The sequence below is a fragment of the Leopardus geoffroyi genome, chromosome A3, assembly GCF_018350155.1.
Source record: "Leopardus geoffroyi isolate Oge1 chromosome A3, O.geoffroyi_Oge1_pat1.0, whole genome shotgun sequence".
Lineage (NCBI taxonomy): Eukaryota > Metazoa > Chordata > Mammalia > Carnivora > Felidae > Leopardus > Leopardus geoffroyi.
The window spans coordinates 109,610,838-109,635,978 of record NC_059336.1 but is presented as its reverse complement, the minus strand read 5'-3'; the positions used below and the strand labels follow the sequence as shown (position 1 = coordinate 109,635,978).

Sequence of the window (25,141 nt, the reverse complement as noted above, 5' to 3'; positions counted from 1 at the left end):
GTGGAGCTATCTTTACAATGCAATTTTCTACCTTCCCCATGAAATAAAACCCCAAAAATGTGTTACTATGGCAGCGTATTTCCTTACCGAGACAAAAGCGGAAGCAACCTATGCACTAACATCAACCACACCCCTGCATTGTGAGTCCTTTCTGAAATCAGGTTCAGTGTGTTTGGAGATGCACCAACTGTTAGACTAGTAACATGCTTGACACCTACACATGCGGGGGAAATGTGCACACACACAAACTGTAATTTAGCAGCATCAGCAGCAACTGTGTATTGAAAAAAACAAAAAAAAGAAACTGCATTTAAACATAGTGGAGAGTAGTCACATCAACAGCATTGGGAAGGAGCTGTGCACTGATTTGGGAACGTTTCCTCATTTTCTTATAGATGTTGCCCCAGCAAAATGAATGGATACCATTGTGATGTTCTCTGGTCCCAATCCTGCCATCTCGAGGCACATTCAGTGGCTAGCTCATGGTCCAGTCCCTGCCATTGGTCAGGATCCACACAGACATGTATGGTTTTCCAGAACTAAATCCTTTCCACAAACAGAAAGCCATTGCCACCTCTCCTGACAATCAGAATGGAGGCAGTGGCACCTCCCATCCTTCTAGGAACTATAGAGAGGGCTCAGGAAGCCCCCAACTTGCTCCATGGTGGACACCCAAGGAGCCCTATCTGATGCCAGAAAGTTATTCAGAAGTACTGACAACAGAAGGTCATCCATTAAACAGTGTTATTTCTTATGGCATCGGTCCCTCTCTCAGAAGCATCCACCAGACACCAGACCAGGGAACTGGGCATCTCTTTTTGCCCTCTGCAAGAGCCAGGAGCAAGATTATCAAAGACACTTTTTCTACTATAATGCCCTGTGCCCGGTGACTCCTCCAATGAATGCAAATCATTCTTTAGCTGTGGATAAACCCACTGGCTTAGGATCCACATGTTGTAGGCAGCCAAAAAAGATTGGTATTTTGTCATTTGTAGGAATTTACAGGGTGCTTACTATGTGTCAGGAACTGTGGTAAACCCTGTACATGCATTTACACATTTCATTTCTGCAACAATCCATAAGGCAAATACCAAACCCATAAGGTAGATAACTAATGTTATCACTCCCATCTCAGATGAAAAACCTAAAGCTTAGCAAGCTTACAGGAATTTCCCAGATTCTATGTATGAGGCAATGCCAGGATTCAAGGCTACATCAGCCTGACACCCAAACCAATACCCTCAGCCGTGATGCTATGCTGTCGGTGGATGGAACCTTTCCGATGTGCCGCAACCCAACTAACGTTTCAGCCAAGAAGAGATTGTGTGGTGAGGTTGACTTAGGGAGACCAAAGCAGAAACTGATTCTAAAGAGTAGACTTTGGCTCCTCAGAGGGGTCCGGGACCAACAGCATCACATTCTGGTACAGAACTCGGGCCCATCCCAGACCGCTGAATCAGAGTCAGTGTGTTGACAAGATCGTGGGAGGGTCACAAGCGTATTAAAGGAGAAAGAGGCACTTATTGATATTGAAGAAACGCTAAATAAACTTTGCAGGAAAGTAAGTCTGTAACTGAAACAGAGAGGTGAAAATGTGAGATCGTGGAGGCTAGAATAGTGCCTCTTTTATTTTTTAACCCCCAGTGCCTATAGAAAAGTAAGCATATGGCATATTTATTGAATAAATGAATGGATAAAACAAGGGATTGAGGCACTTTGCAGTAGGGACATTACATGAGACCAGATATTAAGTCTAGGTTTGAGTCCTGGCCCTACTTCTTCCACCCTTAGGCAGGTCACCATTGCTCTAGGCCTCAGTTTCTCCATCTAGAGGCAAAATATAACAAAATAGGACAATAAAACAACAATCAGTGTAGGCCTAGGAAGACCTGGCCAAGTTGGCATAACAGGGGATAATCTGAAGGCCATTCTCACTCCAGAGCCCCATGCAGCCTGCTGAGGCCTTCACAGGCCCACGTTGCAGCATGACTCCCCCGCTCTGGCCACTCCTGCTTCCTTCCCCTCCCTTCAACAGGTGTTTGTTCCAAAAACAAACTCCCAAATAAACATCCGGCATCTGAAACTTCATCTCAGAGTCTGCCTCACTGGGAAACCAAGCCACAAGAGCCATTAAAGGAAAGCCAATCATCCTCCAAGCATCTAAGGTGGTTTTGCATGAATTTATGGAGCCCCTGCTGGGTTGTGGAAGATCAGAATCTAACATTCTCCAGCATCGATTGTATAGCTCGGAACTGTGTACCACAACTTGATTAGGCTGTAGCACTGGAATAGGCTTTTATGGAATCTCCCATATGAGGATACTATTAGTACTTAATAGCTTGCTGTTGTGGTATGTATTTTCTATTTTTGCTATTTGAGGTTTTTCTGGTTGTTGTTATGTTTTGTCTCCCGTTGGTGAAACCGAGGTACAAAACGGTGGCAACTCGCCCGAGATTGGAAGAGGTAGTGCCAGAACTCAAGTGCAGGCCTCCTAATCATCCAGTGTTGAGTGACATAGTATAGTGGGTAGGAGGTGGTAACTGGGATGGATGGGGCTTCCTTCGCTTTCCACGAGGAAAAGATGTCAAAAAGCTTGCGGTCAGCAGTTCATGAAAGGACTCACCCTTGTGTCATCCAGTTATATCATCACTTCTTGTTTTCCTTGCAAATTTTGTTGGAACAATTTGGTGCGGTTAACCTTGGTCATGAGATTGGTTGCCTGGGGACAATGCACCGAGTGCAAAGGGGAGCACACGTCAGTAAGCCTGAGCCTCAAGCCTCAAGCCTCAAGGTGAGCTCCTTGAGGGAAGGCCCCATGTCCTTCAGCCTTGTGTTTCCCCACCATCTAGCCAGGGCAGAGCATGGAGTTAGTGTTGAATAAATAAATGTCTGCTTGGATGGGCAGTGGATAGCAGCGACTACTACCTGCCTTCGAACCTACTGAATGTTGACTCAAAAGAGGCAAAACAATTGCATTTTACTATCGACTTAAAACTTTCCAAGCACAGACCCTGAGAGGCTCAGCCCTCCTGACCCCGAGAGACCCATGACACTCCTGCCTATGTCGCCCAGCCCTTCCCGCTGCTCTTCTGACCGTGACAACCTGTGCCACTCAGTTCAGCACTGCATTACAGAGCGCCTTATCCTGCTTAAGTCAGCACGCAAGTCTCATGCCCGGGGTAGGGCGGCCCCCAGGAACTCAGTTGGCTTGCTGTGGGTTACAGAGCTCTTGCCCATCCCGTGCTTCCTGCCCAGGAGGTGGGAGCAGCCGGGTGCTGCCCTCCAGGATCTCAGCCAGCTTTCCTTGGCAGGAGCCATGCCTATTGTTGGAGCCGCTGAGCTGCTCATGGGCAGGAGCCAGGGACGGAGCTCCCAAGGCTCACGTTGGACGCCACACGCACAAGGTCACAGGGTCAACCCTAGAGTCAACCCACGGCTCAGATCCCCAGGTTGCCTTTTCACTTTTATCATTTTCACCTGAACCCTCATTATGCAAATGCAGTAGCATCTAGTCAATTCATGGGCTAACAGACTGTAAAAGGAAGGGAAAGAAATACTGGCTAGTGTAGTGGAACAGAAGGCCAGGAACGATGTTTCGGCTCCTGGGTTGTCCAACACACGCAGCTCCCGTGACACCTCCAGGACACGTGGCAGGGTAGGATGGCGGGCAGCTTATCTGAGGGCGGAGGCCCAGAGAAAAACAGTCGCCTTGGGTTTAGGGAGGGCAGATGACAGAGGCAGGAGAGCAGAAGCATTTCCTCCTTCAGCGTCCGCGACGGAAAAGCAAATCTGCTGGACAAAAGAACCTCCACGTTTTATGTGTTCTGTTGCCAGGCGCTTCACGGTGACAGAGCGATGTCGAAGGTGAGTCAGGTGCTGTAGCTGGAAGGTCAGGACGGCCAGTCAGCAAAGCCTTCCTTCCACTGCCCGCGTGGCCCCGCTGACCCCTCTTCCTCTTCCTCCTCCCCTCCATGTCGGCCAATATTCTCATCCCTGGTCCTCAGCCCGCTGCTGGGCATGGACGCTGTGGGGATACTTTATGGACAAGTTTTTACTCTCCCTGGAGCAGGGAGAGGTCCGGGTAAGTTCAGTGACTTGGCCAAGGGGCTGTGGTCAGGGAGTAAGAAGTCTGCCCCCGACAGCCACCTGAGCCATCAGGAGGCTTTTAGACACAGCGAGCGCTGCCGTGCCCTCTTGGGCCCGATGGTCTAGGAAAGTTCAAACTCATTTCCTGAAATAAGAATGACATTTAGTAAGGCAGTCTGGAAGCTGAAAACAAGTGGTCAGAGCCTCCCCTCCTCCCGACCGGTCCACAGGGCGTCTGCCAAAGCCTGGTGCCCTACAGAGAATAGGACAAGAACGCAGCCCACAGGAAAACTGCTCTGCTCGTCTCCCCACTTTGCCCTGTTCTCTTCCCTTCCTCTGTCCCAAGCCCCCGGACCTGCCAGGCCCAGAGGAGGTCACAGAATATTTTTGATCATGGTCCTGGCGGTGGGAGTGATGGGCTGTCCGAGGAGCACCCGGGAGACCAGCTGGATGCAAGCATGAGCACCATGGAGCTGGCTGGAGGCCAGCTTCTCACACCCATGCTGTCTTCTGGATTGTGGCACGTCCCTCCTATCGGGTCTGCTGGCCACCGCTCCCACCTCCTCCGACCCAGTCTCCACTCCAGCCAGAAAGGAGCATTGCCAGGCACACACCCAGGAAGCTTGCTACTCACTTGAAATCTGTGGTGGGTTTCCCAAAGCCCTCTGACTTAGCCTGAACCCCAACCTGACTTTGAGATCCTCACGCTCAATCCCCTGGCTCTCTCGGATGTTCCTTCCCGCTGCTCCACCTCACGCTCCGTGCTCCAGGCTCCCCCACTTCAGAGAATCCAACATTCTTCCTCCTGCCTTCCAGAAATTGCTTTGAACTCAATGTCACTCTGCTCAGAACACCCTCACCAGCAACTCCCCCTTGCCCCCACCGGCCTGCAGGTCCGTGCCTGTCCTCTCCCGTCCCACCCCCTAAGCCAAGTGAGGCTAAGTGTCCTTCCCACGGCAGGCTGGGCCCCCCACCCCCACCCCGGAGCCCTCCCCACAACGTAGGCCAAGCTCCTAATGTTCGTCTCTGTTCCCAGCTAGACAGAACCTCCACAAAGCACAGTGGTGGTTTTTGTATCACTAGCCTGGTGCTGACGCCCCAGACCGGGCCTGCCCATCTTTTGCTCACTCCAAGTCTCCCTCCAGCCATTAGCGGGGGCAGGGGAGATGCTCTGGGACTTGGTGCCAGGATCCTAGCACTGCTCGGTACTCCCCTCACTCCGTACCTTCAGGCAGGTCACTGTCCCCTCTGGCCCTCAGTTTCCCTACCTGCTCTTCTCTTCCCACAAGCTCAGAAGTAAAGCGACCAAAGCAGCTGGAGTGACTGACTCCCATTTTTTTTCTTTAAGTTGACTTATTTATTTTCAGAGAGAGAGAGAGAGAGGAGAGCAGAGAGAGAATCTCAAGCAGGCCCCCCGCTGCCAGCACAGAGCCCAATACGGGGCTCGAACTCACAACCTGTGAGACCGTGATCAGGACAGAAGTCAAGTGACTGACTGACTCCCTTCGAGAATGTTATTTTAGTGTAGTAACATGGCATCTGCCACCTTAACAGATGTCCAAGTGCACAATACAGTATTGTTGACTCTAGGTGCAGTATTCTGTGGTTGACTCCGTTTTGGCGTGGGCTGGGGAGAGCTGGACTGCTGACAGTCCCCTGCCCACTGCCTGCCTTCCAGTGTCCCGGCCTGGGCAGCTGCGTCACAGGAGGCAGGGGTCTGGTGGGTGGGTTTGCAGTGGTTCAATCAAGGGAGAAAGTGTGTGCCGAAACACAGAGAGGGTCACCCAGAGAGGTGGGCTGGGGCCAGGGAAGCTTCCCCAGATTCTTCAGAGACGATGTGCTCCTTACCTCAGAGAAACAATTCGCCATTTCTCAGGGACCCAAGGAGGCAGAGTCAGAAACTGTGCCCCCCCCCCCCCCACGCACACACACAAACAGCCTCACAGAGCCTGGGGGCCAAGGCAGGGAGCTTAGCCGGGACACAAAGCAAGACACTAAGGTGGCAGAAGAGATGAGACATTTTGCCTGGGGGCCTGTGATCCAACAAATTGCATCTTTCCCGTCTGGCTTCAGGACAGATAGAGCGTTGGCCTGCTTCCTGCTCGCTACCCCTCCAAAGGCCAGCACCTGTTTGGCTTTGAGCCGCTACATAAAAAACACGTAGTTGCCTGATTTAACAGCCAATAATAGATTCATGAATCAAAACTCCACTTTATTTTTCCTTAAGTTTATTCATTTATTTTGAGACACACTGAGACAGAGTGAGCGGGGGAGGGGTAAAGAGAGTGGGGGAGAGAGCGTGAGAGAGAATCCCAAGCAGGCCCCGCACCATCAGCACAGAGCCCAGTGTGGGGCTCAAACCCACAAAACCGTGAGATCATGACCTGAGCCAAAACCGAGAGTCGGACGCTGGACCGACTGAGCCACATTGGTGCCCCTCCAAGCTTCACTTTAAATTCTACCACAAATGATAATCGTTGGCCGGTATTGCCTGAGCCTGAATCTCCGACACCAGACGAAAGTCAAACCCGTTTTAATTTGCTCATTGGCACTGATAAGTTAAAAGAAACTCATCTTCTAGCACAGACTATGAGATGGAATTAGAATTCATGAAGCCACACGTGTTCTTGCCTGATGCTTTTGATAAAGACAAATATACTCCTTGTCAGAAGTTAAACAAAACGAGTTTTAGGGACTACAAGTTCCCTCTGCCTTTGAGGAGGGGGTGATCAGAGTGCTGCCAGAGAGAGAGAGCCTGTGGCCCTTCCTTTGCAGGCTATGGGGCAAGATTAGCTCAGCCCCTCTTTGGGACATGCCTCTTTCTCCTCCTGCATTCCCGGATTTCCAGGCTAGTTGGGCTTCCTAATTTGGAAGTCACCACAGAGCAAACGCTGACAGCACTTGAGTGTCCTGCTGTGAACTCCCTGAGAGGCAGTGGCCCTGGTTACATAACACGCACCTCGGTTAACCCCTCCAAATGCCTCTCAAGGTTCCCAAGCGGAGTGGAGATGAGGCTCCAGACCCCCATGCACTGAGGCTGTGACATCCGCACGCAGCCTTTCTGTTGCATAGACATTCCTCCCAGTCCTGCTCTCTTCCTGCTCTTTCCACTTTCCCCACCTCCTCACCCAGAGGTGGGCCTAGAATCTCACTCCGGGCCGGCCCTCGAAGGCAAGGACCTCATGGCCTTTGCATCCACGCTAATACTCAACACACTGTTGGGCTCATCAAGGTGGACACGCAGGCACTGAGTGAAGACAGAGGGTGAGCAAAAGAAAGACAGGGAGGTGGAGGAGAGCTGAAGAAAGGAACTGTGTGATTCATCCCGTGTTCATTTTGAACCTTTCTGGGGGTTCTTGCAGGTGAGCCCAGGTGGATAAGTGTCCACGGAGGGGTGACGAGTAATGTCCCCAGCGCCTGCGTTGGGGGTCTGACCCCATCAATCAAACGCCTCTCCCAGACACGGCAGGTGAGTGGTGGGGTTGCTGGTCACAGCAGACATTATCCAAAATTTACTTTTGTATTTACTTATAAATACAGTCTTAACATTAATGTGAATTTTAAATAAGAGTATAAATCATTCCTGGTCCCCCAAACACAACAGATTTTACTCTAGCCTATTCCTTCTGGTTGGCTTTAAGTGTTTTATTTTGGGATTGGACCAAGGGCAGCAAATTCCTATGTGGCCAGTATATGCTTCTGCGTTATAATTTTCTACCCCTTCCAGCTGGAGAGCTCCTTGGGGGCGGGGACGGGACTTTCACTTTGGTGTCTTAGCATTTAGTCCAGTGCTCCATACTTAGTAGGTCCTCACTAAACACTTGTTAGATGAATGAACGCACTGCCTCGACACCAGGACTTTGCCAGAAGTGTACGGTTAAACCGGGAGGGGAGCAACTTATCATTATTTTAATCGTGAATAAATTCAATATTCTCTGAAAACAGGAAGCACGGCTAGCGTAGAGAGTCAGAATGTCACCCAGAGGCACCAAGGTCAAAGTTACAAGGGAACACGGTGTCTCGAATCTTCTGGGAGGAAGGACGGGAATGGGAAAATGAAGCTGATGACCTGAACACTCAAAAGCAGGACAGAGACAGGTGGAAAGAATGGGCTGGGGCAGGGGGTTGAGAACTGGGTCTGTGAGCTGACCGGGTCTGCCAGGGACTTTGTAGCATTGGTACCCCTCATCCATTGTGGGGGCTAAGTGTGGAGGTTTCTAGGAAGCACACCAGGCTGAAGAGTACCTGATGCTCACACATCTTAAGCCGCTTAGGTAGAAATTCTGCTTTTGAGGGTCTAGTCAGAGTGACTGGTAGGGAAATTATTCTCGAGGTAAGAGTGGCAGTGACCGTGTGTGATCATCGCATTATTACTTCCGTATTACGCAGAAGAAAATCTTTCAACCAAGGTGATGGAATTTCTGTCCCTTTCCATAGATTGGATCAACTATGGTTCTCTCCTATTATCACTTATATTGTCTGTTTTCAAGTACATCCTTACGTTTATACACACCGTATGGTGTGTTTAATTCACACTTGAAATCTAAATGTCTTGGCTGAACTTTCGGAAAATGCTAAGAAGGGCTCTATTTAACACCCAGTATTATGCATAGAATAACCGTTTCTTTAGTGATAGGATGGTCTTCTTTCCTGGTAGATGTGACCCTCCTCCACAAGGCCAGGGCCACTTGCGTGGTACGGGAGTGGTTCCTGGATAAGGCACCTGGGCTTTGAGCTGTCACGTGGCCCGAGCTGGCTTGCAGAGCGGTGCTATCTGTCCCTCAGTTGGGCAAACAGAGTTAATGGTTAGCTTCCACTTCTGAGTTTCTCTAGTAATCCTTGACCAAGTCTGGATTTGGGAGTTCTGGGATTCTGTAAAGTCTTGTTTTTTGTTTTGTTTTGTTTTTTTAAATAACTATCTGTTATCATGCTATAAAAACTTCTTTACAGGGTCAGGTAATCTATCTGCGAAGACATACAGAGTAGGAGTCAGTCCCACATGATGGATAAAGTGGATGTGAATTTCCAGATTGTAAATGAGTTAGGTAATGACACTCAAGAAGCCATAAATATCTGTGGGTTCATAACAAAGTGCACATTTTGGAAGTGCTTCCAACAAACCAACCTCGCTCGAATCTCATCCATCTCCTAGAACCCTCCTATCCCATCAGCCTAATCCTATGGAATACTTGTTCCTAATATCTCTCATGTCCTTCACTTGCTTGGCCTCCTGCTGTTATTCCAGCTCAAGTCCTTACCACAACACCCCTGGATTATTGCAATGGCCTCCTCATCGCTCTACCTGTCCCCAGTTTCTGATCCATTCTCCACACGGCCACTGGGCTCAGGGCTTGACTTTCCTCCACGTAACCACTTTCGACACGCTCCAGCTCGACTCAGAAATTTCCGATTATTTCCTATTGCCTTCTGAGTGAAGGCAAGATCCATAGTCTGGTAGTCAAGGTCCTATAAGTTCCAGCCGACCTATCTAAACTTCTCTCTTTCTTGAGGTGCCCGGGTGGCTCAGTCGGTTAGGCGACTGACTTTGGCCCAGGTCATGATCTCCTAGATCAGGAGTTCGAGCCCGCGTCGGGCTCTGTGCTGACAGCTCGGAGCCTGGAGCCTGCTTCGGATTCTGTGCCTCCCCCTCTCTCTACCCCTCCCCTGCTCATGCTCTGTGTCTGTCTCTCAATAATAAATAAATGTTTTAAAAAATTTTTTTAACTTTTCTCTTTCTCTATGGCTGAAAGCACCAGCCAGGAGGAGGTGCTCACTGTCTCCCCTAGCAAACCTGTGCCTTTCTGCACTTTGTTCCCCGGGCCACCCTCCACCCAGATTGTCCCTAGAAGGTCTTCTCCCTTCCCCTCTGCCTGTACAAACCCAAACTTCCTACAAGGGCTCCATCTCCTAAAGTTTTCTGCCATCTCTCTAGTCCATCTTGGTCTAACTGAGTGGCTTTCTTGTATTATCCTATTTAAATATAAGCTTCCTGGAGACGCAGAGTAACTTGAGTCAAAGGGGGAAAAAAAGAGGAATTTCAGCTACCAAGACCTATGGTGGCAGAACTACTTTGGGTCAGAGGGCCTCATAGATGACCACACACACTCACCCCTGGCTCTGTGTCTCCACGGCCCCATCTCAGAAAGGTGGCAAGGAAGCTCGTGTTGGCTCTTGCAATCAACCCAGGGCTGGGATGGCCACCCAGGCCCTACACGGTGAACACTGTGTGCACACTTGCACTCTCCTTGGCCACACTCCACTCAACAATTTAAAAACTACATGTTGTGCCTCGCTTGTTTTGAGGCAAAAGAGGAAGAAGGGGATGGGAGCAGATCAAAAAGGAGGTGTCGGTTTTGACTCCCTTCTATTCCAGCGTATCTGTGAAAGTCACTTAGGAAGACAGAACCCACTCTAGATATTTCAACCAGGGAATTGGTTCACGGGTCACAGAGATATTCACGGTTGCAATAACCCATGACCGGCGCTGGGACTGGAGAATCAGCAGGAGAGGGGGCATAACCAGGCCAGAAACCAGGGCCCCCTCCGCCCGGGCAGGGGCTGCTTGCTGGGAGCTAGGACCATGGAGGGAGGGGCTTCCCTGTAGGGCCCGGAGCCCAAGAGGAAACACAACTGACGCCAGTGATGCCACAGGGAGGGGAAGAAGGTGAGAAATAGCCTCGAGTCGCCCTTCCTTCCACCCCCAGTACTCTGCCAGTGCCTCCACCGGCTGGTGGGCTGGGAAGCCTGGGAAGAGTCGGGATGGATCTGACAGGACGCTGGCCCCTCCCAGATCTCACCCCTCCTTGCACCTGTCAGACCCGCCTCCCTTCCCGGAGTTGGGGCCAGATGATCACCAGACATCTCTTTGATGTCCTCATGCCCTGTCCTCTGCCGCCCCAGCCCTGACCATGCCACCCTGGTCCCGTCTGCACTCCCTCCGGAGCTGCTGAGCCCTGATGGAAGACACCACAGAGCAGAGCTCCCCGAAGCCACCAGACACTGATCAGATCGTTGAAACTCTATGTGAACCTCAAGGCTGTGGGAGGATCCTTTGCACCGCTTTGGCTGATTTCTGGCTTCTCTGGTCTTGGCTCTAAAGCCCCTGAGCAAACCTGACTCCTGCAGGCTTTCTTCACACTTTCCTGAGACACCCGATGCCTTTAGGCAGGACCTTTCTCAATGTCTGTCCCGTGGACTTAACCTTCATCCCGCTTTCCCTTGTACCCATGCCGGTCTCTGAGAAAGGAGCACTGGTCTTTCTTGGCCCGTGCTCTTGACCCTGTTTCCTCCTGTCTCCTCTGTCACTTGACCGAAGTCCTTGTCCCTTCTATTTTTCTGCTTTACAGCTTCCCTCTCCCTTGGATTCCTTCTCTCTGCCTGTAAGTGAGCATAGGTAACAGCCATGAAAAGTCCTTTTACCCCTTTTATCCCTTTAGGCCAGTTTTCCAACTTTCTCTTTACCTTCAAATTTATTGAAAGAGCAAGGTTAACCCATGATCTGTTTTTCATGACTTGCTGACTGTCCGTTCCCGTGGCTTGTAACCGTCTTTCTCCTCTGACTGTCCCAGCAGCACTGGACTCCACTGACAATCCCCCGTAGTCCCACCCCTTTCCAGAATCCCTTCCCCCTGATTTCTCTGAAGCTGCTCCCCCTTTGCGGTCCTCTCACAAGTTTCTCTCACTCCTCCTGTACAAATGTGTGGGTGCTTCCCTGGTCTCTGCCCTCAGTTCCCATCACACTCCTCCAGCGGCCACGGTTAGGGTTAGGGTTAGTCTGTAGGTGGTCTCCAAATCGGTCTCTTGGGTCCAGATCTCTGGAATGTAACCTTGTACCAATTATTCAACTGTCTCTGGCAATCTGAATATCTTCTGCTGCCATAAACTCACTACATCCCAAACTACATTTGTTTCTTCCTATAATCCCTCAATCAGCTCCTACCACTGACTTTATGCTTTTCTCAACATCCTGCCTCAACCCTCTAATGAGGCCTTGACTTTCCCCTGCCCACATCCAATCCATCACCAAGCCAAGGGAATCCCATGCTCCTTTCATGTCTCCATCCACCTCAGCTTTGAATAAGCCCTTATATATTAAATATTAATATTATATATCAATCTATATAATTCATCTATATCTAAATTTTTTTTTTCAACGTTTATTTATTTTTTTGGGGACAGAGAGAGACAGAGCATGAACGGGGGAGGGGCAGAGAGAGAGGGAGACACAGAATCGGAAACAGGCTCCAGGCTCTGAGCCATCAGCCCAGAGCCCGACGCGGGGCTCGAACTCACGGACCGCGAGATCGTGACCTGGCTGAAGTCGGACGCTTAACCGACTGCGCCACCCAGGCGCCCCAATCTATATCTATATCTAGAGACATTTCATACCCATGAGCATATCTGAAGATAGATTGTGTGCTGAGCCATCCAGAAGACCACAGTGAAATCATAGGAGCACCACTGGGTATTTTAAATGTCCAAGAGACACCACATAATCTACTACTTTGAAGTTATGTGGACCCAACCGCTGAAAAACAAAACTATTAGGTATTTGGTTTTGTCTCAGGACACTGAAAACTTCACTGAGACACTGAGAGCGCTCTGAGCTGGGAGAACTTCTAAAACTCTAGCACACAGGGTTTCAAAGGAGAACGTATTGACCACCCATGTGCCTGCAAAACAGCACAAGGCAGGGAGAATGTAACCATTGTTGGAATGAGGCAAGGAGAGGAATCAAGATGGCGGCACAGGAGACTTTACAACCTCTATCTGAGGTTCCGGTTTCTAATCTGTGGGCATCTAGGGGCTAGCTACGATCCTCAGTGGAACCCAGGGATGCCAGTGGGCATTTCCACCACCTTCTCCCTCTGTTCATCCCAGCTATAACAACCAGATCATCACCATCTCTCTGGGAAGAGCTTGTACACACGCCTGGTGCCCCAGCTTCTGTGGCTGCTATTCGGGGATACTATACTGTAGAAGTATAATTTGCTGAGAGAGTTGAACTTAAGGGTTCTCACCAAAAAAGAAAAAAAAAAAAAAAAAGGAGGGGCGCCTGGGTGGCTCAGTCGGTTAAGCGTCCGACTTCGGCTCAGGTCACGATCTTGCGGTTTGTGAGTTCAAGCCCCACATCGGGCTCTGTGCTGACAGCTCAGAGCCTGGAGCCTGCTTCGGATTCTGTGTCTCGCTCTCTCTCTGCCGCTTCCCTGCTCGTGCTCTGTCTCTGTCTCAAAAATAAACAAAACATTTTAAAAAATTAAAAACAAAGAAAAAGGAAATACATAAGGTGACTGCTCTGTTAATTAACCTGGTGGTGGGAAACCTTTTGTGATGTGTATGTATATCAAATATCAGATTGTGTATTTTTTTAAGTTTATTTATTTTTGAGAGAGAGAGAGTGAATGCAGGTGCATGTGTGATGGGGGGGGGGGGGGCGGGTAGAGAGAGAGGGAGACAGAGAAGCCCAAGCAGGCTCCATGCTGTCAATGCAGAGTTCTACCCGAGGCTCAAACTCACACACAGCAAGATCATGACCAGAGCAGAAATCAAGAGTCGGATGCTTAACCGACTGAGCCACCCAGGTGCCCTGCAGATTGTATGTTTTAAAAGATTACAGCTTTACTTATTAATTATACCTCAATAAAGTTGAAAAATAAAATAAAATAAATAAAACAAAAATAAATGCAGTTTAAGCCCACTGAAACTTCGACCCTCGTTATATCCTCCCTCCTTTTTCTGTTCCCCCTTCCCAGAAGTAACTATTAGCCTGAATTTTTGCATTTGCAATTTCCTGGCTTTTCTTTGTAGTTTTTATTGCAGATGATCGTGTTTTTAAAGCATATGTGTGTGTTGTTTAGATTTGTATGTCAATCTTTAGCACATTTTCCACCAAATGCTAACTGACCCCTGGCTAATTTCCCACCTCTTGATTTATCCTATTGCCATTCTACACACTTCTTTTCTTTAGTCTCTGATCAGGTCATGTCCCTGCCCAACCACCTTCAAGGACTCCCCCATTCGCCACTGAATCAATTCCCTTCCCAACCTTGATATTTTGAGCTTTGCCAAGTCATGTAATTTCTCTGAGCCTCAGTTTCTTAATCTGTGAAACGGGGATGAAGATCCTCAGCTTGCAAGGCTGTTCCAAAGATTGCACGAGACAATTAAGGGCAAACACGGGGACTGACACACAGTAGGTGTGTGATACCCTGGAGCTAATCTTTTTACTATTTATTTATTTATTTTTATTTTTTAACGTTTATTTATTTATTTATTTTGAGAAAGACGGAGCCAGCATGGGTGGGGGAGGGGCAGAGAGAGAGAGGGAAAGAGAGAATCCCAAGCAGGCTCCGCACCACCAGCGCAGAGTCCGATATGAGATTCAAACGCAGGAAGCCGCAAGATCATGACCCGAGTCAAAACCAAGAGCCAGAAGCTTCACCAACTGAGCCATCCAGGCGACCCTCTGATCTTTTTATTTCTATTACACCGCCCTGAGCAGTTCTTTTTTTTAATGAATATTATTACTCCTCTCTGAACTTTCCCCCAAGCCATGGCGCAGAGCCCTACACGTAGTGAGAGCTCAGGAAACACTTGCTGAACGTGAAATAAACCAGTCTCCGGCAACTCACACACAAGCTGATAATGCCCAGGGTGGGGACTCCTATTACTTGGTCGAACTCCAAAGGGAGGTTGATACTGCCCTACTCTGCAAGGAGGGAGGAGAACACGGACAGCTGCTCTTGCTAAGTGGAGTACGTAAGACGTTATGAATCTTTAAAACATTTTCAGTAGCAGCGTGCGGGTATGGGCTTGGGCCGGGCTACTCCCCGAGCTGGCTCTTGTCAAGCATCCGATGGCCACCCTTAGAGCACAGCTGCCGTCCTGGGGAGACTGCAGGATTAGCGCCTGCCCCAGCCGAAGGGAGGGAACCCATTCCTCTGATGTGCACAGTTGCCCCTCTGCCTGGAACCCATCCTTTGCTCAATTGCCAAAGGACTATTTTAGATCCTGTCGAGTTGGCAGGAGTCCCTCATGCGCCCGTGTCTCTGTGTGAGAGCTGCTGTCACTTGCCTCTTCCCCTCGGGATTTTCAAAGAGGATAGAAGAGATTAATGGCTGTAAAGGACCGAGGCCCTCTAGTTACGATTTTACTTCTGCGTAATTTTGACAGGTTGTCTACTTATTGAGAAATGGCATATTTCCTATCTTTTAGAAAAAGTGTTCTCATGGATCTGAGAAGGGGTACATTCTATGTTGCTGGAGTAGAGCAACATGTGATCAGTCTTAGCAAAAATAAGCCCCAAGAGGTCCGTGATTGGGCCTCTTCGTCTTTGATTGGGTTTGTTTCCCCAGTAGGTCCTCAGCCGGGCCTCTCCGTTACTTCTGCCCGATCTCCAGGCTTGCAGAGGAAATTCACTGCTTGTTCTCAAAGGAGTGCCGTGTCTTCAGAATTAGGCACACACTGGAAAACAGAAAAATTTGCACCCAGGTGCAACTATTCGAACTTAACTGTATAGAAATGTATTTCTACACAGCATAGCGACAAAACAGAATAGGGTTCTGTGATAGGAAATGTATATTAACTACTCAAAAAAAAAAAAAAGATAAAAGTTTATCTGTCTCCTATCCTGAGTAGCACAGAATAACTTACCAAATGTCAATGGTTATGCTAACATTTACTTTAGCAAAGAGATAATTACAAAGGTTGAAAAAAGCCTATTGAACCCATCAGATTGTCCACACATCAGCTGGTTTTCATCCAAACCAGTTTATAATCTAAAACAGAGAAGTCTTTACTTTAGAGGCAACCAAGGTCATGACCTTTTGTTTTTTTTGTTGTTGTTGTTCTTACAAAGGTTCCATGGCCTGAGTGACCCCAACCATGTTTCTCTTGTCTCTGAATTTCTGAATGCAACTCTGTTCCTAATGTCAGCAGGCCGAGGGTAAGAGTGGACCAGTGGTTCTAAGTGTAATTCCCACTTGACAAGAAAGGTTTCTGTGGAGGCAGACGGGGCCCCTCGTGGGTCACAGCCCAATTGAGTTGTAAACTACATTTGTTTCACCAATTCATAGGGCCCTGAAGGAGTGATCTCCATTTTTTTGTGTGTGATCTCCATTTTTGTGTATTTTGTTTGAAAGTCCGAGTAACTTACAAAATAACCGTTTGCCCAGTGATCTTAGTTGCAGTTTGTGATTTGACATTGAAAATAAAGATACATTGGAGGGTTTGAAACTTCTTGCTGACTTCTGGGAAAAAAAAACAGTCAAATATCACTCAGATGCACTTGACTTTGCACAAACGTGTAAATAGTTGCACGCCCAGCAATGTCTTTTTCTCACTGGCACTCAGCTCTGAGGTGCTTTGTCTTAATTTCAGATAGAACCTCACTTGGCAGTGGCCTCTACCACTGGGGCTTTTTGCCCTGCCTGCATTTGGAATTGTTAAGCAGATAATTGCTTATAGCAATGGGACGACTTCCTCTCTAGAGAAAACAATTCTTTTGTGCACCTAAAAATCCTCTGTAAAACAATTGCTCATACGCACCCATTATGTAATTTACACTTTCTTTTGTTAAAAAATGTTTATTTATTTTGAGAGAGAATGCAAGCATAAGCAGGGGAGGGGCAGGGAGAGAGAGGGAGAGAGAGAATCCTAAGCAGGCTCCATGCTGTCAGCACAGAGACCGATGTGGGGCTCAAACTCACGACCGTGAGATCATGACCTGAGCTGAAATCAAGCTGGACACTTAACCAACCGAGCCACCTGTAATCCTCAACTTTCTCAAAGTTGTTTTCCTTTAAACCTACCTAGAACACCTCCATAGGTTTGCTATGCAATCATGTGAAGTTTCAGGTTTGAACTTTTCACACTCCCAGCCAAACCTTACTTTCCGGAAAGGGCAGGTGGCAGTTCCAACCTTCCCCTCTCCATCATTGCGTCATTCTGGGAATGTTCACCTGACATTTTTCGAGAGGCTCCTGTTTGCTGGAGAGGTCACGCTGGGCTTTATCTACCTCAAAATGAAAAAGACTCTCAATGGCAGAAGTGCCTTTGTAAGCAAGCCATGGCAACAGAATCAGATGAGGCATTCAGGGTGGGGACTTGCTTGAAGGAGTCAAAGAGAAGGTTCCACAAGGAGATAATATTTGAGCTCGATCTTGGAATAGTTTGGCGAGGCAAAAGAAAAGGCCAGAAGGACTCTGAAGTTACAAGAAATGTCAGCATGAAAATGCAGGGGTGATAGGGGAGTATTGGCGGAACAGGTGGGGAGTGACACATGTATAATCACATGCCTATTACGCCAAGCACTGAGCCAAGTGCATCTTTATACATTGTCTCATTTCATTACATGGCAATGCTATGAGCTAGGAGTTCTTAAATCACCATTTTACCCAGGAAGAAGGAGTTGCGGTTGTTACTTTACAGAGGAGGCCCCACACAGTGAAGGACTTACCCAAGTCAGGTGTCACTAACACCAGAGCTTTTGCTCTTAGTGACCATGCACCATGGGTTCAGGCAAGGGGATAAGTCCCCTTCGCTCCCTCAGCTTTCCTCATTACATCACCTTCTCGGATTCTGACCCTCCTGCCTCCCTCTTATGAGGACTCTACAGAGTACATCAGGTCCACCCAGATAATCCAGGATAGCTCCCCATCTCGAGATCCTGAGCTTGGTCACATCAGCCACGTGAGTCCCAGATGCACGTTCAGGTTCTAAAGATTCGGCCAAGGGCATCCTTGGAAGGCCATTATTCTGCCTGGCACAGTAGCTCATCTTCTAAATTCGGGGCTAAAGCTTCTACTGAAGGATCTCACAAGCCCTGTCTGTGAAATTTTGGATGTCACCATGTCTACCCTTACCAGAATGGCTTCAGTGCAATCCTTCTTCATATCCATAGCTCCCAAATCACCATCTCTGTGGTCATATGTGATCAGAGGTGTCTGGATCACATAGCCAAACCTTAGCTGCAGGGAAGGCTTGGAAAGCAAGTTCTGGGGCACCCGAGTGGCCCAGTTGGTTAAGTGACTTCGGCTCAGGTTATGATCTTAAGGTTTGTGAGTTCGAGCCCTGCATTGGGCTGTGTGTTGACAGCTCAGAGCCTGGAGCCTACATTGGATTCTGTGTTTCCCTCTCTCTCTGCCCCTCCCCTGCTGGTGCTTGCGCTCTCTCTCTCTCTCTCTCTCTCTCAAAATAATAAATAAACATTAAAAAAAAATTAAAACTCAGAAAAAAAAAAGCAAGTTCTGACTTCTTTCTTAGGGATAACCAGGCTCCTAAGAGGGGGTATTTAAAAGTTGCTGGGTGGTCAAAAATATAGCAGGTATCTACCGAACCTGGTCAGACCTCAGGCTGTGGGATGGATTTGGTGGTCAGCGTCACACTGAAGAGGAGCGTTTGCAAACTGGAACCAAGAGAGTCAGCATTGGAGCCTGGCACCATGGCTCAGGAGTATTTGTAGACTTGGGGCCATAACGATCATCTTGAGCGGTGCCTGGGTGGTTCGGTCAGTTAAGTGTCTGACTTCAGCTCAGGTCATGATCTCACAGTTCAGTTTGTGGTTTCGAGCCCTGCATCAGGCTCTGTGCTGACAGCTCAGAGCCTGGAGCCCGCTTCAGATTCTGTGTCCCTCTCTCTCTCTCTCTCTGCCCCTCCCCCACTCACACTCGGTTTCTCTCTGCCTCTCAAAAATAAATAAATGTTATATATTTATTATATAAACAAATATAAATAATATATATTATATAAATAAATAAATAAAATATTTTATTATAATATAATATTAAATAATAATATAATACATAATAAATATTTATTATAAATTATAAATAAAATATTATAGATAGATAGATAGATAGTCTTGAAAGGCATATAACTGAAGTTTCCTAATGGCAAAGAAAGGGCTTGCGCAAGGAAGAGAGATTGGACTTGCGCGTCTCCAAAAGGCATCTCCAGCACTATGGGGAGATAGGGTAGCAGAGAGCTCTGCCTCTCAACCAGCAAGTTCCAGAGACAGATAGTTGCCCCAGGAGGCAACAGGCTTGCTGCCACTCAAAGTTTTGAGCCAGAAGCAAGATGGCAAGATGTTGGGGGCACAAAGAGGGATCCAAATATCAGGTGAGAATTGCTCTCGGTGACTTTTAACTTTTCGTCATTTGGTTCGTCCCCAATAACCCATTTATTGGGGGGGTAACTAAGGGTCAAGTAGCAATTTTACATAGAAGTAGTATTTGTAAGAAGGAAATGCTTAAGTTTTTAAATCTTGCCCTTATATTTAATTTTCTGACTCCTGATTACTTTTTTTTTTTTTTTTTTTTTTTTTTTTTAGCAGTAAGTAACATTTTAAAACAGTATAGCTTGTTCCCACTCTGACTCCAAAGTCTGGTTTTTATCTCAGGCCCACTGCCGTGTTGGAGGACTTGACGTGCCTTTTGCGTTCTGTAATGTCTTCATCTGAACAACAGGCCTGGAAAGGTCTATCCCCAGGCGCTGATGCCAAATGTTGACTGGATAGAAGTTGATGAATGTACAGAGGAACTAAGTGATTCCAATCTGTTTTCTTTTTCTATGTATGCAATTCCCCGTCTGCATTCCAACCTTGGTAGAGAAGTCCTGGTCGGCTGCCCCAGTTTATCTGATGGGTGCAGAGATCAGGTGGCAGGCATTGAGCTGAGAGTGGGGGCCGTGTTGACTTGCTTCTTTCCAAACTGCTTTAAGGGCTACACAGGTACACACGCCCACAAAATGTGTTTTGGAAAGTTACTTTGCAAAACTGAATCTAACGGAAGGAACTGCACACGTTTCTAAGCTAAAAGTCAAGATGCTTTTGCTTGGATTCAACTTAACCTTCTTTTGTCCGAATCCAAACCCTACATTGCTCGATATGTCACAGGTTTCCTGAGTGACCCAGGCACCATTAGTGCTGGCACTCTTTTTTTTTAATGGGAAAAGCAACTTCTGTCCATCTGCAAAACACCATAATGGATAGGTCTGCAGATTACATGCTTCAGTTTCTGAATCTGTCATCGACTTAGTGTGCAAAGAGTGGTGTGTGTGTGTGTGTGTGTGTGCGTGTGCGTGATATGGTGAGAATAGAGAATGGGGGACATAAGAAGCTGCAAAAAAAAAAAAAATCTTAGTGCTTTGTTGACCTTCGTCTAGCAACCGCCACCCCCAATAACAAAAATTATGTGGCATATTTATAGGCATTTTTTTCTTCCTTTATTCTTGGAAAGCATTCCTTCTGGGTTGCTTTGTTTCAGCCCTGAACAGCTATGCTGCCCCAGAACAGAGGGAATCTTCATGAGCAGGTGTTGCAATCAAATAAAATTTACAACAAAAGACACTCTGGCAGATATTCACCATATAGATAATGCTTGCCTGCACAGTGATTAGCTAGAAATGCTAAGCAGCGATTCTCATAAATGACTGTAATTAGTAATCTTTTAACACAGCTAAACCGACTCACGCTGTCTCTTCTTACAAGGTCTCTAGAATCTATAAATAGAATATACGAAGCGTTCTTTCGATATTATGGGCAGCCTGATTCTCCCTCATAGAGCCCCCTTCCTTTTTTCTTTTTCTCCCTCTCCCCACTCCCTTTCTCTCTCCTTCCTCCGCCCATCCTTGTCCTGCAGGCAATCCATCCCCGACACTACTTTCACTATCATTTTCTCTCTTTCTCATTAAAAGAGGAAAATTCTGCATCTCACTCTCCCTGCCCCCCCCCCCCACCATCACGGACATTCTGTATGTCTGTGTCCTTGTAAGGGAAAAAAAAAAAACCCGTTTTCTCCTTCCGTGTAGGGACAAACCCAGTTCTTCCCTTCTAGTGTTTCCTCCCTTTGTGTCTCCTTGACTTAAACACATGAGAGCACTTCATTTCTGGTCACCAAGCGTGTGAAGGTTTCTCCCCACACCAAGCAATTTGTGACATCAGCTGGATGTCCTACAATGCAACTCGATTCTGATAGTCTCTACCTAGAAATGTATTTCTAACCACGTCAGGCTAGACTGGCATGCTTTTGCTTTAGGAGTGAGGGGAGGGGGAGCGGGCCAGAAGAGGGGCCAGGAGCATCCATCACCAAAAGAAAGAGTGATAACAACTGGGCTATTTAATCTTTACGATTGCCAACACTTTCAATAAAGTACGTGATACTCAACCAACACATATTAATGGAAGGCCACCTCTGCGGAGTCACTGTGCTGGACTCCTGGGCTCCGGGGGGAACGGGCAAAGTCCCTGACCTGGTGAACCTTCTATTCTAGTAGAGGAGATAGGCAATAGACAAATAAACATATGGTAGCAAGCCAGCTAATGCAGTAGACATTTGTCATCTTTTGTTGGTGCCTAGAATCTGAAACTCCATCTCATACCTGGAGAGTCTATACCTATGGGGATGCAGAACCCATGGCCCACTACATAGAAATAGAAATCACCAGACAGTTTGATCAACCTCCCTTGCAGAAGGGGCCAAGACCTATGGTCAAGTCTTGGCCGATCAGACATAACGAGCACATACTTTGGGACAGGAACCGGTGATTCAAGGACACAGGACCTGCAGAAGATCCTCCCTGGTGGTGGTGGCATGTGCAGGGGGGATGAAGATTGTAGTGGGTACAGCAGAGCCAGCATCCGGGACAGTAGCACCGGGGACGCACCCTCTGGCAGAAGGACAGCAGAATTCTTACCCACTGGCATGATTTATGCATTGCTCTTGGCTAGGAACCGCTGAGCCTCCCCAACCATTCCTCCAGCTTCTGTCTCTTCTCAAATCCCTCTTCTACTTAAACTAGCCAGGGTTTCTCACGCTTTCGCCTAAGGATAGGTTACTCCTGGCACAGGTAGTCAGAAATACAATGACAAAAAGACAGATGAGGGAATGGAGAGTGATGGGAAGCTATTTTACTTAAGTGGCCCAATGAGGCCGTCTCTGCACTTCTGAGAACACAGCCATGCAAAGAACCGGGGACAGAGAACTCCAGAGAGAGAACACCGGTGCAAATGTGAGGGAGGAACAAGCTTGTGAGTCTGGGGAATGCCAAGAAGTTCCGCGTGGCTGGAGCAGAGATACAGGCTGAAGTCAGAAGATACGCGGGGACCAGAGCCAGCGAAGCAGGCTAGACGTTTGCATGGAGTTTGAATTTTATTCTGTGTGTGAGAGAAGCCCTGATAGTTTCGAGCAGGCACTTAAAAAAAAAAAAAAAATCAATCTGCCTGCTGTATAGAGAATTGCCTATAGCAGGGCAAGAGTGGGGAGCAGAGAGACAGAGACTGCAGAGGTGGTCCAGGGGGGAGGTCCTGTGACTTGTTCTCCATCAAGCCTAGCGTGTCTCAGGGTGGTGGGAAGAGGTCAAACAAGGGATGCATTTTGAAGGTAGAGCCTCCAGGCCCATGGATTAGATGCAGACTGGGAAGGAAAGAGAGAAGTCAAGGATGACTGCAAGGTTTTGGGACTGAGCCACTTACTGAGGTGGGGAAGGTTAAGACCAAGGGCAGCGGGAGCACCGGAAGGGTGGGAACAAGAGTTCAGCTTTATGGTCTCTTTAATTTTGAGGGACCCAGTTTATTTCACCAGTCCCCTATTGTTCATCATTTGGATTGTTGCCAGAATTTTTCCCTTATCAAAATTCTGTTGTAGCAAAGGTTTTTTTTTTTTTTTTTTTTTTTTAATTTTTTTTCAACGTTTATTTATTTTTGGGACAGAGAGAGACAGAGCATGAACGGGGGAGGGGCAGAGAGAGAGGGAGACACAGAATCGGAAACAGGCTCCAAGCCATCAGCCCAGAGCCCGACGCGGGGCTCGAACTCACGGACCGCGAGATCGTGACCTGGCTGAAGTCGGACGCTTAACCGACTGCGCCACCCAGGCGCCCCTGTAGCAAAGGTTTTTATGATGAGTATGATTATATTCCTAGAAGTGAAATTTCTGGTCAAAGCATGCCTTAATGCTTTTGATACATATTATCGTGTTGCCCTCAGGAAAATCACAGCCAGTTATATGCCAGCAGCAACATAGAAGTATGCCAGTTTCTTCACATCTTATCAAAGCTAACAATATTGTAGAAAAAGGTTATAATCTGACAAGGCTTGAATACCATTTTACGGTTTTAATTTGTACTTCTTTGGCTGCTAATGAGGCCAAACACTTTTAAAAGACTTAGTGACTATTTCCTCTTTTTGTGAATCACTTTCCCTTTGCAATTTTTAATTGGGATTCTATCTTTTTGTTCTTTATTTATAAGAACTATTTATATATTAGAGATAGGAAAATTTTGATTTGTCATTTACTGGGAAGTTGTTTTCCTGATTTGTCACTTGCTTTTAAATGTAGTTTATGTTTGGGGCACCTGGGTGGCTCAGTCAATTAAGCGTCTGACTTTGGCTCGGGTCATGATCTTGCCGTTTGCAGGTTCAAGCCCCACTTCGGGCTCTGTGCTGACGGTTCAGAGCCTGGAGCCTGCTTCGGATTCTGTGTCTTCTCTCTCTTCCCTCCCCCCCTCAAGCTTTCTCTCTCTCTCTCTTTCTCAAAACTAAATAAACATTAGGGGCGCCTGGGTGGCTCAGTCGGTTAAGCATCCAACTTCGGCTCACGTCACGATCTCGTGGTTCATGAGTTCGAGCCCCACTTTGGGCTCTGTGCTGACAGCTCAGAGCCTGGAGCCTGCTTTGGATTCTGTGTCTCCCTCTTTCTCTGACCTTCCCAGTTCACACTCTGTCTCTGTCTCTGTCAAAAATAAATAAGCATTAAAAAATTTAAAAAAAAAACATGAAAAATATTACATGTAGTTTATATTTAATTTTCCAAAATGGACATGTTATGCCTCTTTGAGAAGTTGGTTCTGAGATATTTTATATATTTTTTAAATATAAATTAAATATAATATATATTAAATATAAATTAATTAAATATAAATTAAAAATAAAATTTATTTTTAAAATAAATAATAGAAGTTTTAAAAACTTCTGCCATATACAGCACCTTTTTCATTATATTTTGAATTTGTTAGAGCTAGTATAAAAGGTATTAATATATGCACATTTATTTTCTAACTGACTGTTACCTGATTGATCTCTCTTTTATATTATTTTCTTTTAGATTCTTTTTGGTTTGCAGTGTTGACAATCATGTCATCTGCAAATAATAATTTTCATTCTCCTTTCTTCTATCCTTTCCCCTCATTTTATTTAATTGACTAGAAGCTCCTGATCATTGTTTACTTTTTTTTTAATTTTTTTTTTTTTAACGTTTATTTATTTTTGAGACAGAGAGAGACAGAGCATGACCGAGGGAGGGTCAGAGAGAGGGAGACACAGAATCTGAAACAGGCTCCGGGCTCCGAGCTGTCCGCACAGAGCCCGATGTGGGGCTCGAACCCACAGACCGCTTGATCGTGACCTGAGCCGAAGTCGGCCGCCTAACCGACTGAGCCACCCAGGCGCCCCTCCTGCTCATTGTTTAAATAGCATCAAGATGGCTACCTCTTTCCATTCTTCCTGACCTTTAACATGAAGGCCCCTATTTTTTCATTATTGCACACGAAGTCAACTATTGGCTCTACATGGATGTCCTGTCGCTCGTTAAAAAGAGTCTTCTAAAAAAAAGAGAGAGAGCGTTCAGCTTTAGATCTGGTTAGTGCGAAACACCCATTAGACCCCCCAGTGGGGGGGGGGGGCGTGTAGAGTCCGCAGCTAGCTATAAAAATCTGGAGTCAGGGACAAAGCAAGAGCTAGAACTAAGCATGACAGATTCCTCAGGGCACAGAGGGAATTTATGGCCATGAAACTCGGTGTGTTCATCCCAAAGTGAACGTGGCTAGGGGAGAGAGGCCTCAGGACAGAGGTCTGGGGCACCCACAGTGCAGAGATTACAAAGCGGAAGCAGATCCGGCAAGGGGACTTCGAGAAAACAGGAGGAAAACCCAGATTGCTGTTATCCTGGAAGTCAAGAAAAGAAAAAGATTCACAAGGACCCTAGGGGATTCCGGGGGATGCTTGTAACCAACAGGTAAAGGGAGCTCAGAGAGCCCGGGCCACTGAGTGTTGGGGTTCGTT

At 47.3% G+C, this 25,141-nt stretch overlaps 1 long non-coding RNA gene across 2 annotated transcripts in view; it reads left to right on the top strand.

Annotated features, from left to right (window-relative positions):
- The first annotated feature begins 2,078 nt into the window (after positions 1–2,078).
- LOC123581229 overlaps positions 2,079–25,141 on the top strand; it is a 37,205-nt gene continuing 14,142 nt past the window's right edge. Inside the window, exons 1-2 of one of the 2 annotated variants that reach the window (XR_006703682.1) lie at positions 2,079–3,864; positions 7,449–7,555. This is a non-coding gene — a long non-coding RNA (uncharacterized LOC123581229). Of the gene's footprint in view, positions 3,865–4,432; positions 5,676–7,448; positions 7,556–25,141 lie in introns of those variants that run through there. The other variant, XR_006703681.1, reaches the window with a different exon arrangement.